This window comes from Diabrotica undecimpunctata, chromosome 7, assembly GCF_040954645.1.
Source record: "Diabrotica undecimpunctata isolate CICGRU chromosome 7, icDiaUnde3, whole genome shotgun sequence".
NCBI lineage: Eukaryota > Metazoa > Arthropoda > Insecta > Coleoptera > Chrysomelidae > Diabrotica > Diabrotica undecimpunctata.
Genome location: NC_092809.1, coordinates 88,409,895 through 88,422,536, shown reverse-complemented (window position 1 = coordinate 88,422,536; position 12,642 = coordinate 88,409,895). Strand labels below are relative to the sequence as shown.

General features: G+C 32.6%; 1 protein-coding gene across 10 annotated transcripts in view; it reads right to left on the bottom strand.

Moving 5' to 3' along the window:
* LOC140445556 (bone morphogenetic protein receptor type-2-like) overlaps window positions 1-12,642 on the bottom strand; it is an 872,505-nt gene that overhangs the window by 322,423 nt on the left and 537,440 nt on the right. The gene's annotated exons all lie outside the window — the stretch shown is intronic.

Genomic DNA, 12,642 nt, shown 5'->3' with positions numbered 1-12,642 from the left:
TTATCGAAAATAATGCCCCAATACGATCTATGAGTAAAAATTTAAAATTGAAAAACAATTGATTCTATCGTAGAGATAATACAAAGTGACAGTAAAGATGTTAATTTTCTACGTATTAGATTATGTTGTAGGAACTCATTTTAATTAAAATGTTTGAAATTTATAACATTTGTTTAAATTAATACCTTATAATTTGATACTTCATTATGGTTGTTCTATTTTTGGTAAGATTTGATCGTTCACTAAAAATTTAATAAAAGTGTGACAACATTGTCGCATATGTCGTTTTCATTGGCTATTTATGTAGTTTGAAAATCACTTATTGCATTTTAAAAAAAATTTATACAGGGTGTAATATTTAATACGAATGCCTAAATTAATTTTTCCAAAGCCAGTCCTGGAATTTTTTAGTTTAGCTAATACCAGTCGAATGCTTGATAGTAGTGTACTGTATCATGCAAAAAAATGAAATGAGCCGTATAAACACTACAGTAAAATGAAATAAATGGTCAATTACACAAATCACCCTGTTAATTAATAAAGAAGAGGAGTTGACATTTTTTAGTGGCCACATGATATGTTCCCTGAGGGACTCTACATATGGTAGAAGTATGTAAAGTTCCTCATGACTCACCCTGTATATATATATATATATATATATATATATATATATATATATATATATACAAACAACACAGTTTATTAGGAGGAGGAAAGAAGGGAAGAACAACCGTTGTTAAGCATAAAATTGATACTGGTAATGCGAAGCCAATTCGTCAAACAGCTCGACGATTACCACAGGCGAAAAGAGAGGAAGCTGAAACGATTGTTCAGGAAATGAAGAAAGACGGGGTGATAGAACCTTCTAAGAGCCCATGGGTCCCTCCGGTGGTCCTGGTTAAGAAGAAAGACGGAACGACGACACATTGGACACATTGGCTGGAAGTAAATTGTTTTCTACTTTGGATTTGAAGTCTGGATACTGGCAGGTAGAAATGGACCCAGTAGATAAAGAGAAGACAGCCATCACCACAGGATCTGGATTGTGGCAATTCAACGTTATTCCATTTGGACTCTGTAATGCTCCTGCGACATTTGAGAGGCTTATGGAAAATGTGTTGAGAGGGTTATCTTGGAAAACATGCCTGGTTATCTAGATGACATAATCGTCTTGGGAGAGACATTTGAAGATCATCTGAAGAATTTAGAAAATGTTTTTAATCGACTTGAAAGCTGCCCAATTGATGTTAAACCCCAAGAAGTGCCAGCTATTTCAAGGTAAAGTCAATTATCTGGGTCATATATTCAGTAAAGAAGGAGTGTCCGTGGATAAGGGAAAAATCGATTCCATATAGGAATGGCCAGTACCAACAGACAAACATCAAGTGAGAAGTTTTTTTGGACTATGTACTTACTACCGAAGGTTTATTAAGAAGTTTGCAGATATCGCTAAGCCATTAACGCGACTTACAGAGGAAGCAAGAGACTACCTCTGGGGTACAGAGTGCCACAATGCTTTTGAGACCTTAAAAAAGCATTTAATCACAGCACCAATTTTAGGGTATCTACTGCCAGAAGGAGAGTTCATCTTAGATACAAATGCAAGTAATGTGGGAATTGGAGGAATGCTGTCTCAGATTCAAGAAGGACAGAAACGAGTCCTTGGATATTTTAGTAAAGTTCTTTCAAAACCTGAGCGGAATTATTGCGTCACGAGAAGAGAACTTTTAGCAGTAGTGAAAGCAGTAGAGCACTTTTATCAATACCTCTACGGAAGGAAGTTTTTAATCCGAACCGACCATGCCGCCCTCAAGTGGATGATGCAGTTTAAGAATCCAGAGGGTCAGATAGACAGATGGATCGAACGACTCCAAGAATACGATTTCAAGATTGAGCACCGGGCCGGAGTTAGCCACAGAAACGCTGATTTTCTTTCCAAAAGGCCATGCCCAGCAGAGTATTCCCACTGCAACAAAACGGAGTCCAAGGAAGCAGCAGTACTAATAACAACGATGGTCAACGACGATTGGACGCCTACTAAGATAAGGGAAGAACAAGAGAGAGATCCAGTTATACAAAAAATCCGAAAATGGAAAGAGGAAAACCGTCGACCATCTTGGCAAGAAATATCAAACCTATGATCAGTAGTTAAGACGTAATGGGCCCAATGGGACTCATTTATCATGGAAGATAGCTTGCTCAAACGAGTACTGGAAAATGATGACGATTCAGAGAAGAGAAGACAGTTGGTGATCCCAAAGAGCAGAATAGCCGAAGTACTTCGTCAGTCACACGACAGTCCATCAGGAGGGCATTTCGGTGTAAAGAAAACCATTCAGCGAATTGGGGAACGGTTTTATTGGATGAACAGTTCCGACGAATGAACAGTTCCAAGATGCATCACGTTACCTTTTCTACCTGGTAACAAAAGACACTGCCCGTGACCAACCTACCTACCAAGATGTATGGCAAGCCTTACTTCAATTGAGAGAGTACGTACTTGAGTCCGACGTGCAACAGTTAGCCATGCCAAAGTTAGAGTGCCGCCAATTAGATTGGAGGGATATCCGAAGTATGGTGGAATAGATCTTTAAAGACACCGAAGTCCAGGTGTTAGTCTGTTGCAATCCGCATAGTTACTGGTGCGGAGAGAAAACCGTCCCTTGTCATTTTTATACAACTGGAAGTTGTAAAAGAGGGTCCAGTTGCCGATACCAGCATACCGTTCCAGTTCCAGTCCCGACAAGGTTCCAGGAGGAACCATCTTTTAAGAGGGGGGCAATGTTACGATAACTAATGACTCGTAATATCTAAACTGTACTTAAATATCCTTTCTCATTCAAGTATTTTCCAGATCATATACCTGCCGGCAGAAATTACAAAACACCAGTTTGTGTAAGAATGGAACTTAAGGACACATGTGGATTAATCGATATATATATATATATATATATATATATATATATATATATATATATATATAATATATATATATATATATATATATATATATATATATATATATTCTCTATGTTTACCGTTCGGAAATAAACCTTGCCATTCTTTTTTCGGGAATGCGTTCCGTGTATAAGGCTTGAGCATTTCGAGCATTTTTCCTACACTCACCATAAATGAACAACATATCTACATATTCATTAGGTGTGAATAGGAATGGCATTTTTACTACTATAATGAACTCGCGATATTTCAAAATTCGGTTTTGAAAATACAATAAACGTGTTTTAGTGAGTGATCATAAAAAATGACATTAGCTGTTACTCTTTGTAGTTGTCAAAAAAAAGATTTAAATAAAATCTCAAAAAAAATTTGCTATAAAGTAATAGTATTGTAGGTGCAATTGCCATTTCCTAATTTTTAAATAAAAACAGTCATTAATACCTGAATTACAGACTGTTAAATAATGGATGACCCTGTATTATGTTTATATGGCATTTATTCCATATGAACATAATATTTATACTTAATAATACATATCCATACGTATTTCTCAGACGAGCAGTAGCAAAATAGTAAAAAAAGATATTATAACGTAAAGCATGTGATTAGATTCTTATAATAATAATGGTAACGGTATCTGGGGATGATCCCGTAATGAATAGATGCCATGCCACCTCGACATCCCGATGCCACTTGATTAGTTTTTATGAGACTACTTAAAGCGTATAATAATCGACCGGAAACTATTGACGAGGTAAAACAAAGAATCACCGAAGAAATTGGAAAATTGGCTCGGATACTATACAACATGTTATCCAGGAATTTAATATTCGCATTGCGTATTGCCAAGAGGTGAACGAATGTTCACTTTCCACATTTCACGAAGAGGTGAAATCCTGAACATTTAATTTAATAAGCAAATAATTTTAATATTTCCACTGTAATGTTTATATTTTACAATAAAACCAAACTATCAGTTTTTAGTTTTTATATTAGTATTTTAGACTTAGATGTCACATATTGTGAAAAACAAATTATGTTTCTAGATTATATCAACGAGATAACAAAGATTTTTATTTTTTCACTGCCATAAAAAGTTAAAACATATCTATGGTTAAATTTTGAATACAGTGAACACTGGAGTATTATTAAGTGTAATTGAAGGAAATAATTTGATTAAATACTGTAAGTGTAATTAGCGAAATAAAATATGAAAGAAAAGACAAAAAGAACTTAACTAAACATACGTCTTAAATACCTTTATAATAACAACAGAAGAAAATTTCTCGAAGCAGTCGTAAATTGTAAGTATTCAAATAAAATATAAAAAAAAACGTATACATTAAAAGTCTTATATTAAGTCAGTGTATGGTACTTATACATTACGTATTACAATAAAATAACCTCAGATTTCCGAAGTTTCAACAATTAATTACGTAACCAATTTTTAAATAAAACGACTAAAGTGCTGAAATAAAACTGACATTAAAGTCTGTGATTAACTAACAGCGTCAGAAAATATCGATTTTAATATTACTAAATAATTTTCAAAATTACGTGCTTGCTAAAGAAATTACCCCGATAAAATAAATGGGAGAAGGTGTAGTTATTTCTGCGTACGGCTGTAAACACTAACCGAAAATAAAGGGAATTTAAGTGTCCAATTTTAAATGATTGAAACTATTCTTATTAACCATAGATTTAGTCGAGCTTCCACTGAAACTAAGCGAAAATATTCAGTAATTTCACAAAAAAGTTAAACTCCTGTTAAACACAAACCTCATCAAATTTTATACTAAATATGGAAAAAAGAAGGGAAGTAAAAATAATTTTTTAAGTCTAAGGTCTAAAAGGTAAGCCAAAAGGAATTCACGGATAGAGCCTGCTCTAGAATCCATAAAGTCCTGGCAAAGGATGATTCTACCATTAAAGAAGTAGGTTTCCTAAAGTCAGCTAATGGCAAATTTACGGAGATCAAAGAGGTAAGTCTTAGAGAACTCATAAACGCGCACCTTCCGGCCTCAAGAATTCGTAAAGATAATCATCTAAGCAATCGTCAATATGTATTCCAATCTGGTAAATCTACCGTTGGATGATCTAAACAGCCTTATCTCAAAGTCAATAGAAGACAAAGAGATAGCATAGGCCGCTTTTTTAGATATTGAAAGGGAATAACGTTTCCACCAACTCTTTGGTTAAAGCAATGAGTAGACGAGGCACACCTGCAGTAATATGAAGATGGATAAGAGCATCCCTGAAGAATAGGATAGTAATGTCTACTTTGGGTAAAGCAACCATCAAATCAAGTCACTTCTACTTTGGGTATCCTTGGCAGATGATCTTACATCATACATCTGTCCACAAAAGTTTCCTGCCTAGGATACGCTGACGACATTGGTCTTCGTCAGTGGTCGTCAGGGGCAAATTCGTCCACATTGTATCTGAGAGAATGCAAGTAGCCCTAAATATATTTGATAACTGATGTAAACAAGAGAGACTGACAGTTAATGCTAAAAAAAAACACAAATCATCAACTTCATAAAAAAGACAGCACTGCAAGGCCTAAAGCCACCAGTAGTGTGAGGAACAGAGATTCCATTTGCCAAAAAAACAAAGTACCTAGGGGTATATTTTGATCATAGGCATACATAGAATATTCCACACAGAAAACCACACAGAAAGCTACTATGTCCTTGGGCAGATAGGCAGAAGGATGTGTGGTAAAAATTCAGGGCTTAAAAATTCAAAGTTAATATACCCAGCGGGAAGACCCATACAAATAGTAGCTACCTGGTACAATGATGGCTGAAAAACGTCTGAGGGTGTAGGAGCCGGTATAGCAGGGACAAATCAAGAGATATATTTCCCGGTAAGTCTATCTAAGGATTTGTTCAATTGCCATCTTCAGAGATAGCCAGGCAGCGCTTAAGACAATTCTGTATAGGTCAATTCTAAGCTAGTATGGGATTGTATTGTGTGGGTGCCCTAAATAAACTATGAGACCGTCACAAGGTTACAGTCGCCTAGGTACCAGTTCTGCGGCGTTGCAAAGGTAGTAACAAGAACGGCTACAAGAAAGTGGGTAACACATAAATCTCTCTGGAATGGTGGAGAAATTCACCAAGCAAAGACAGTCTTTAGTTATTTTCGAGCATTGTAATGTATGGCTGGTACTCGTTTTAAGCTGGCGCAATGAGTCAATTAATTCATAAAAGAGACAAAGACGAATTGATAATTGAATTGGTCACAAGTAACAGGTCAATTATAAACTAGTAGGTCAGTTATAAACTATTTACAAAAATAATTACGAAACGACTAGAAAATAAATTGGAATTTTATCAGCCCATAGAACAGGCGGGTTTTAGAAAAGGCTATGGAACAAACGATCACCTACTGCTAATAAAAAATCTTATAGAAAAATGCACTGAATATAATAAACCACTAGCTTTAATATTTGTCGACTATGAAAAGGCATTGGACACCGTAAATCAACAAAAAATGTTGGAAGCCTTGACAGAATGCCGAATTGACTATCGGTATATAAATATAATTAAACACATATACCAAAACGCAACAGCCAGTGTTAGAGTGGGTGATCGTCAAACCCAGAAATTCCCGATACAACGTAGAGTACGCCAGGGGGACACCATATCGCCGAAACTGTTCACTACGCTTTTGGAATATATATGTAAACGGGCAAAACTGACCGACAAGGGCATAAACATAAACGGAGAAAAGCTTAGCCATCTAAGGTTTGCAGATGATATTGTACTAATAGCTGATAGGATAGATGAGGCCAAAGAACTTTTAAATCAGCTCTACCTTTCCTCGCTAGAAGGGCGATTGAAAATAAATATATCTAAAACCCAGATGATGACAAATCTTGTAGTCAGCGAAGATATATGCGTTGGAACAAGATCCATAGACCAGGTAATGGCCTATAAATACCTAGGTCATGAGATTCGCATAGGAAAAGATAACCAAACCGTTGGCTTCTCCGTCGTATAAGACTGACTTGGGCAGCCTTCGGCAAGCTGAACCATATTTTCAAATCGTCTGATATACCAATATGCCTTAAAAGAAAAACGTTTAATCAGTGTGTTTTGCCAGTGTTAACTTACGGTGCGGAAACGTTGGCCATGACAAGGAGAACACTTCAAAAGATCCGTGTGTGTCAAAGGGCGATGGAGCGTGCTATGTTGGGCGTTTCACTACGAGACAAGATCCCAAATCGCCAGCTACGACAAAGAACAGGAGTGGCTGATGCAGTAGAGAGAGTAGCAACACTGAAATGGAACTGGGCAGGTCACGTGGCTCGAATGACAGATAATAGATGGACAAAGCGGATACTGGAATGAAGACCAAGAGATGATGCCTACTGAAGCAGATCGTCCACCAACACGTTGGACTGACGATCTAAAACGTTGTCATAGGAATTGGATGCAAGAGGCACAAGATCGAAATAGATGGAAAATTATGAGGGAGATCTATGTCCAGCAGTGGATAAGCGAAGATTGAATGATGATGAACAGGTCAATATATGATGCCAGCGATAAAAATTATAAAAACAAAATTGAAAAACACAAATGTTAGAAAAAAATAAAGTGAAATAATTGATATGCCAGATAAGATTGTAAAAACACTATATTTTTATCAACTAACTAAATAATAATAATGAATACAGAAATGTATTTCCGCTATGTTGAACACAGCTATTGTTTAATTTATTTCTAATAAATACTGCTGAAATTACTCCAGTTCCACCCGTACGTCGCATATTTTCGGTAGGCATTTTCTATTGTCTTGCAAATTACGAATTTTTACTCTTCGAGTAAAAGAAGAGTTAATACTTGATTATCAGAAATATAACGACTTGAATTTTGAAAACTTCTTCTGACTTGAAGACCAAAACATCAAAGCAGTTCAAAGTTTACAATTGTTGTTAGTTTACATTGTACAGTAGGATGTTTCAGTCTTCAATTTGGAAACCACAAAAATTTGTATTTTAAGGAAGACTGTCGACCTAGAGGCTGACACTTCTAATAAAGATTTCCAATTATACAATTGTGGTTAATTACCATTATAGTAATTACAAAACGATAATGTCACAAGAAAATACCTTTGGAACAATAAAAATAAAAAATATTATGGATTGAATATAATTTCGTCTGCTGCTAATTTGGTCGAAAATCTGAAATTTTTCTTGTTCATACATCGGCGTACTGCCAAAACAAGTTAACTCCACTTTTTAAACTTTTGAGAAATCTACGTTTTAAACTTTAATTTGAAATGAAAAATTGTCTGAATTTAAAAATGATTTAATGAATAAAGAATACTTAAGTAAATAACAGGGCAGACCAAAAATTTTGTAAAAAAAATTGTTAAAATGAAGTAAAAATTAAAAAAAAAAAACATTTTTTGCGGCACTTGTCTGGTTTTTTCTGCACAAAGTTAGTTACCTTTAAAGTATGCTTTGTTAATACGTTAGCAGGTGGCATTAGGAACAAACAACAATTTATTGAATTATTTTAATATAATATAATTTGTTTAAAATATAAATAAGAAAAAATACGCAGTATTTTTACTTACATACTCTACATACATACATTATTTACATACTCTGTTACGCAGACGACGCAATATTGATAGCCCAAGATGAAGAAAGTCTGCAAAGACTAGTTCACAGCTTTAACACAAGAGCAAAAGAATTTAATATGACAATCTCATCTCAGAAAACAAAAACAATAGTAATCAGCAAATAACCAACCAGATGTAAAATAGAAATTGATGGCATCAGTATTGAACAAGTAATGGAAATAAAATACCTTGGAATTACACTGTCCAGCTATGGAGACCTGGTAAAGTGAGAGATCAAGTACAAAAAGCAAATAAACTGACAGGATGCCTTAATAACCCTATATGGCGAAACAGACACATTAACACTGAGATGAAGTCAAGAATTTATAAAGCCAGTGTAAGACCAATAATGACATATGCCCCAGAAACAAGACCCGACAAAGGCTACTGGAAACGGCATATATGAAAGTACTGAGAAGAATTACAGGAAATACGCTGAGACATCGAAAGAGAAGTAAAGATATTAGAAGAAAATGTAACGTATTGTGTATAAACCAATGAAACTAAATAGAAAAACAAAGAATAGAATAACTACATAAGCAGAACGAGGGATACCCGTGTCGTTAAAATAGCAAGAGATAAGTCACCAATCGGCTGAAGAAGTATCCAACAACCGCGCAAAAGATGGAGTGACAACCTTCCACAGAGGTATTAATCCGCCAATGAACAAAAGAAGATATATATATATATATATATATATATATATATATATATATATATATATATATATATATATATATATATATATATATTGTTATGATGTATTGTTTGTTTGAATGATGAGCAATGAGTATTTTTAATAATATAATATATAGGTTTTTTATCGCGGTTCTCAAGAATTAGTTTGTAAGTACTTTTTTAAATTATCTTTATTATATCTATTATGAAACACACATATATGTCTAACCTAGCCAATGTAAATTTAAAATAAACTATCTTTAAATTGAAATTCTTATGAAACTAATTAAATTCTATAGACAATGTAAAATTTAAACAAACTATCTACAAAATTGAAATTGGTATGACACTAACTAAATTATATTAACAAAATTTTGTACCTTTCTGTCACTGAATGCCTAAATGAACTGTTTTCCACTATATAGATTATAATCACCACTCAAATGTCTTCTTCTCAGCTTCGGTTATCTTTGTTTTTATGAAATTACTTTTTCCAATTATCAGCTTCCACCAATTCAAGATATTTTTCTTCACAGCATTTATAAACCACCAAGCAAACCAGCAACAGCATTTATTTTTATTCTTCTTTTCTATATACCAATATCCAATCACCAAATATATTATTTAATTTTAATATTCAATTAATACTTCTTCCATTATCCAATTATCATTTATACATAACATAATTTTTAATCTTCAATATTATTTTCTTTATACTGTTTCTTAATATTGATTTAACTCACTATATTGAACAATTGTAACTGATTGACTGCCTCTAATTAATTTTCATACTTAAAAACTCATAACTGAATGGACTTTCTTACTAAACTTTCTGACTGACTTTTGAATCCAAACATAACCTGATTTCACCTGATCTTTTACGTACTACTACTATTGGGTTTATGAAACGTGTATCTGCCTTCTCAATGAATCCATCTTCTAACATATTATTAATCGTTCTGTTTACTTCTTCTCTGTATTTATATGGTATTGGGTATGATTTTGTTTTAAAATCTTTTTCTTCTTTAACTTTTATACTATGGATATAATTTTGTGCAATTCTATTTTCTTTATTGACAAGTCCCTTGTGTTGCTGCAATATGGAAACGACTATTGATTTATATTCTTCAGGGCAATTTAAAACTTTTATCATATCTTCTTCTTTACAAATAAAATTATTCTTCATTATGTACTCATTATTCCTTGCTTCCAATTTTACGCACTCCACCTCGTAGGCATCCATCTGCTTAAAATTTCCATTCCTTAAATATTCACTACAATAATTATTCTTTACATTCTTTTGGGACATATCCCTATCATCAAAATACATTTCTTCTTCATAAACATCATTATTTTCTTTTAATAATATCCTATCAACTCTTATTCCTTCTTCCACCTCATCTTTCTGCATAAATTTAATTATTTGCCCTTCCAAAGTTACCATTTTTTCTTCAAAATCTATCTTTACTTTCTTCTTTTCCAATTCATCATTTCCCATTAATATATCAACAAATAAATCCTTGACAATAAATCCTTGCATATTAATTTCTTTATTAAGAATATTAATTTTAAAATTGGCTAGTTTATCAATTTCACCCAACTTCTTATTATTTGCACCAACAATTTTAATTTTTGGAATCTTTATTATATCTGATAGTTTTAATGTATTAAAAATAAAATTCTCCGAGACTAAAGTACTTTCTGAACCAGTATCTATCATAATTTTAATCATTTTATTTTTGGCCAAAGCATTTATATAAATTAAATTAATAGATTCAATAATTTTATCTTCATCTAAAGAAATAAATTCAGAAGGTTTTTCATAATAGCAATGGCCTAACTTGTAATTCAGAAAGTTTACTGAACAAAATTTTGATTATTAGAATTGTCAGATTGTATCTGACCACTTGGATCTGATGTCCTATGTCTTTCCCTACTATGACTTCTACTCACATTTTCCTGCCTTGTACTACTTCGTTCCCTGTCTTCGCAGCTTCTATTCCTTCGAACACAATTTACCTGTCTGTTATAGTTAGGTCGCTCTATATTTCTTCTATTGTTAAAATCTTGTCTATTATTATTAGTATTGTTATTAAAATGTTGTCTATTATAATTAGTATTATTATTAAAATTTTGTCTATTATAACTAGTATTGTTATTAAAGTTCTGTCTATTTTGATTACTGTTATTATTATTAAAATTTTGTAAACTATCACCATACCTAGTATTATTGTTATATGATTGTCTATATTGTTGATTATCATTCTTATTATATTGAAAGTTATTATTGCCTTTTCTATTGTTGTTATTATTACTTGTCATATTACCTCTTTGTATTCTTTGAATAAAATTAATAAAACTATCTATTGTTTGAATATTTTGTACAGTTACTGTTTGCACAACATCAGCATCAAAATGTCTAGATACATTTAAGACCGTTTCATCCTCTCTAAGTGGTGGTTCTAAATATTTTGCAACTGTTATCAGTTTCAATGCATAATCTACCATATTTGATTTTAAATTTTGATTATACTTTCCAAAATATAGAATTTCTCTAAACTTAGCTTGCTCTAGTTCACCCCAATAATAATTTAAAAATTTATTTTCAAATGTTTGAAAATTATCTAAATCATTTTCAATACTAGCAAACCAAGTTGCTGCATTGTCATTTAATGTCATTCTAATATAATCTTTAATATCATTAATATTATTCACAAATCTTAATTTATGTTTTAAACTATTTATGTATACTCTAGGATGCAAATTTTTTATATTACCAGAGAATTTAATCCCAGTCTCATTTGTTAAATTTAAGTAAGGTCTCCCTATGTCTCCCATTTGTGAAATATCATCTATTCTCTGTTCCACATTTCTTATTTGATTACTATTTATTTGGATATTTTGTTGTATATCGTCTAATTTTTCTTCTGTGTTTCTCCTGTCTTCGTTAATCTTTACTTCTAAGTTACATTTCTGCAACTCTATTTTCTGTTCTATATCTATCTTATTATCTTGAATAATCCTCTTTACTTCTGTCCTCTCATTTTCTATCCTTTTCTTGTAGTCATTCCGAATATTTTTTATTTCATTTGCTACTTTTTTCTCTGCAGCTTCAAGTTTTTTATCCATTTGTTTTTCTATTTGTTTTACAATTTTATTATTATTATCTTCTATTTTCTTTTCTAATTTTCTATAATTCTCTTCTAATTTCTGTTCCATTTTTTTCATGTCTTCTTTGACTTCTTTTGAATTCTCTTCCAATTTTTTTATGTCTTCTTTGATTTCTTTTGAATTCTCTTCCATTTTTTTCGTATTCTCTTCCATTTTTTTCGTATTCTCTTCCATTGTCTTGTTCATCTGCATCATTAA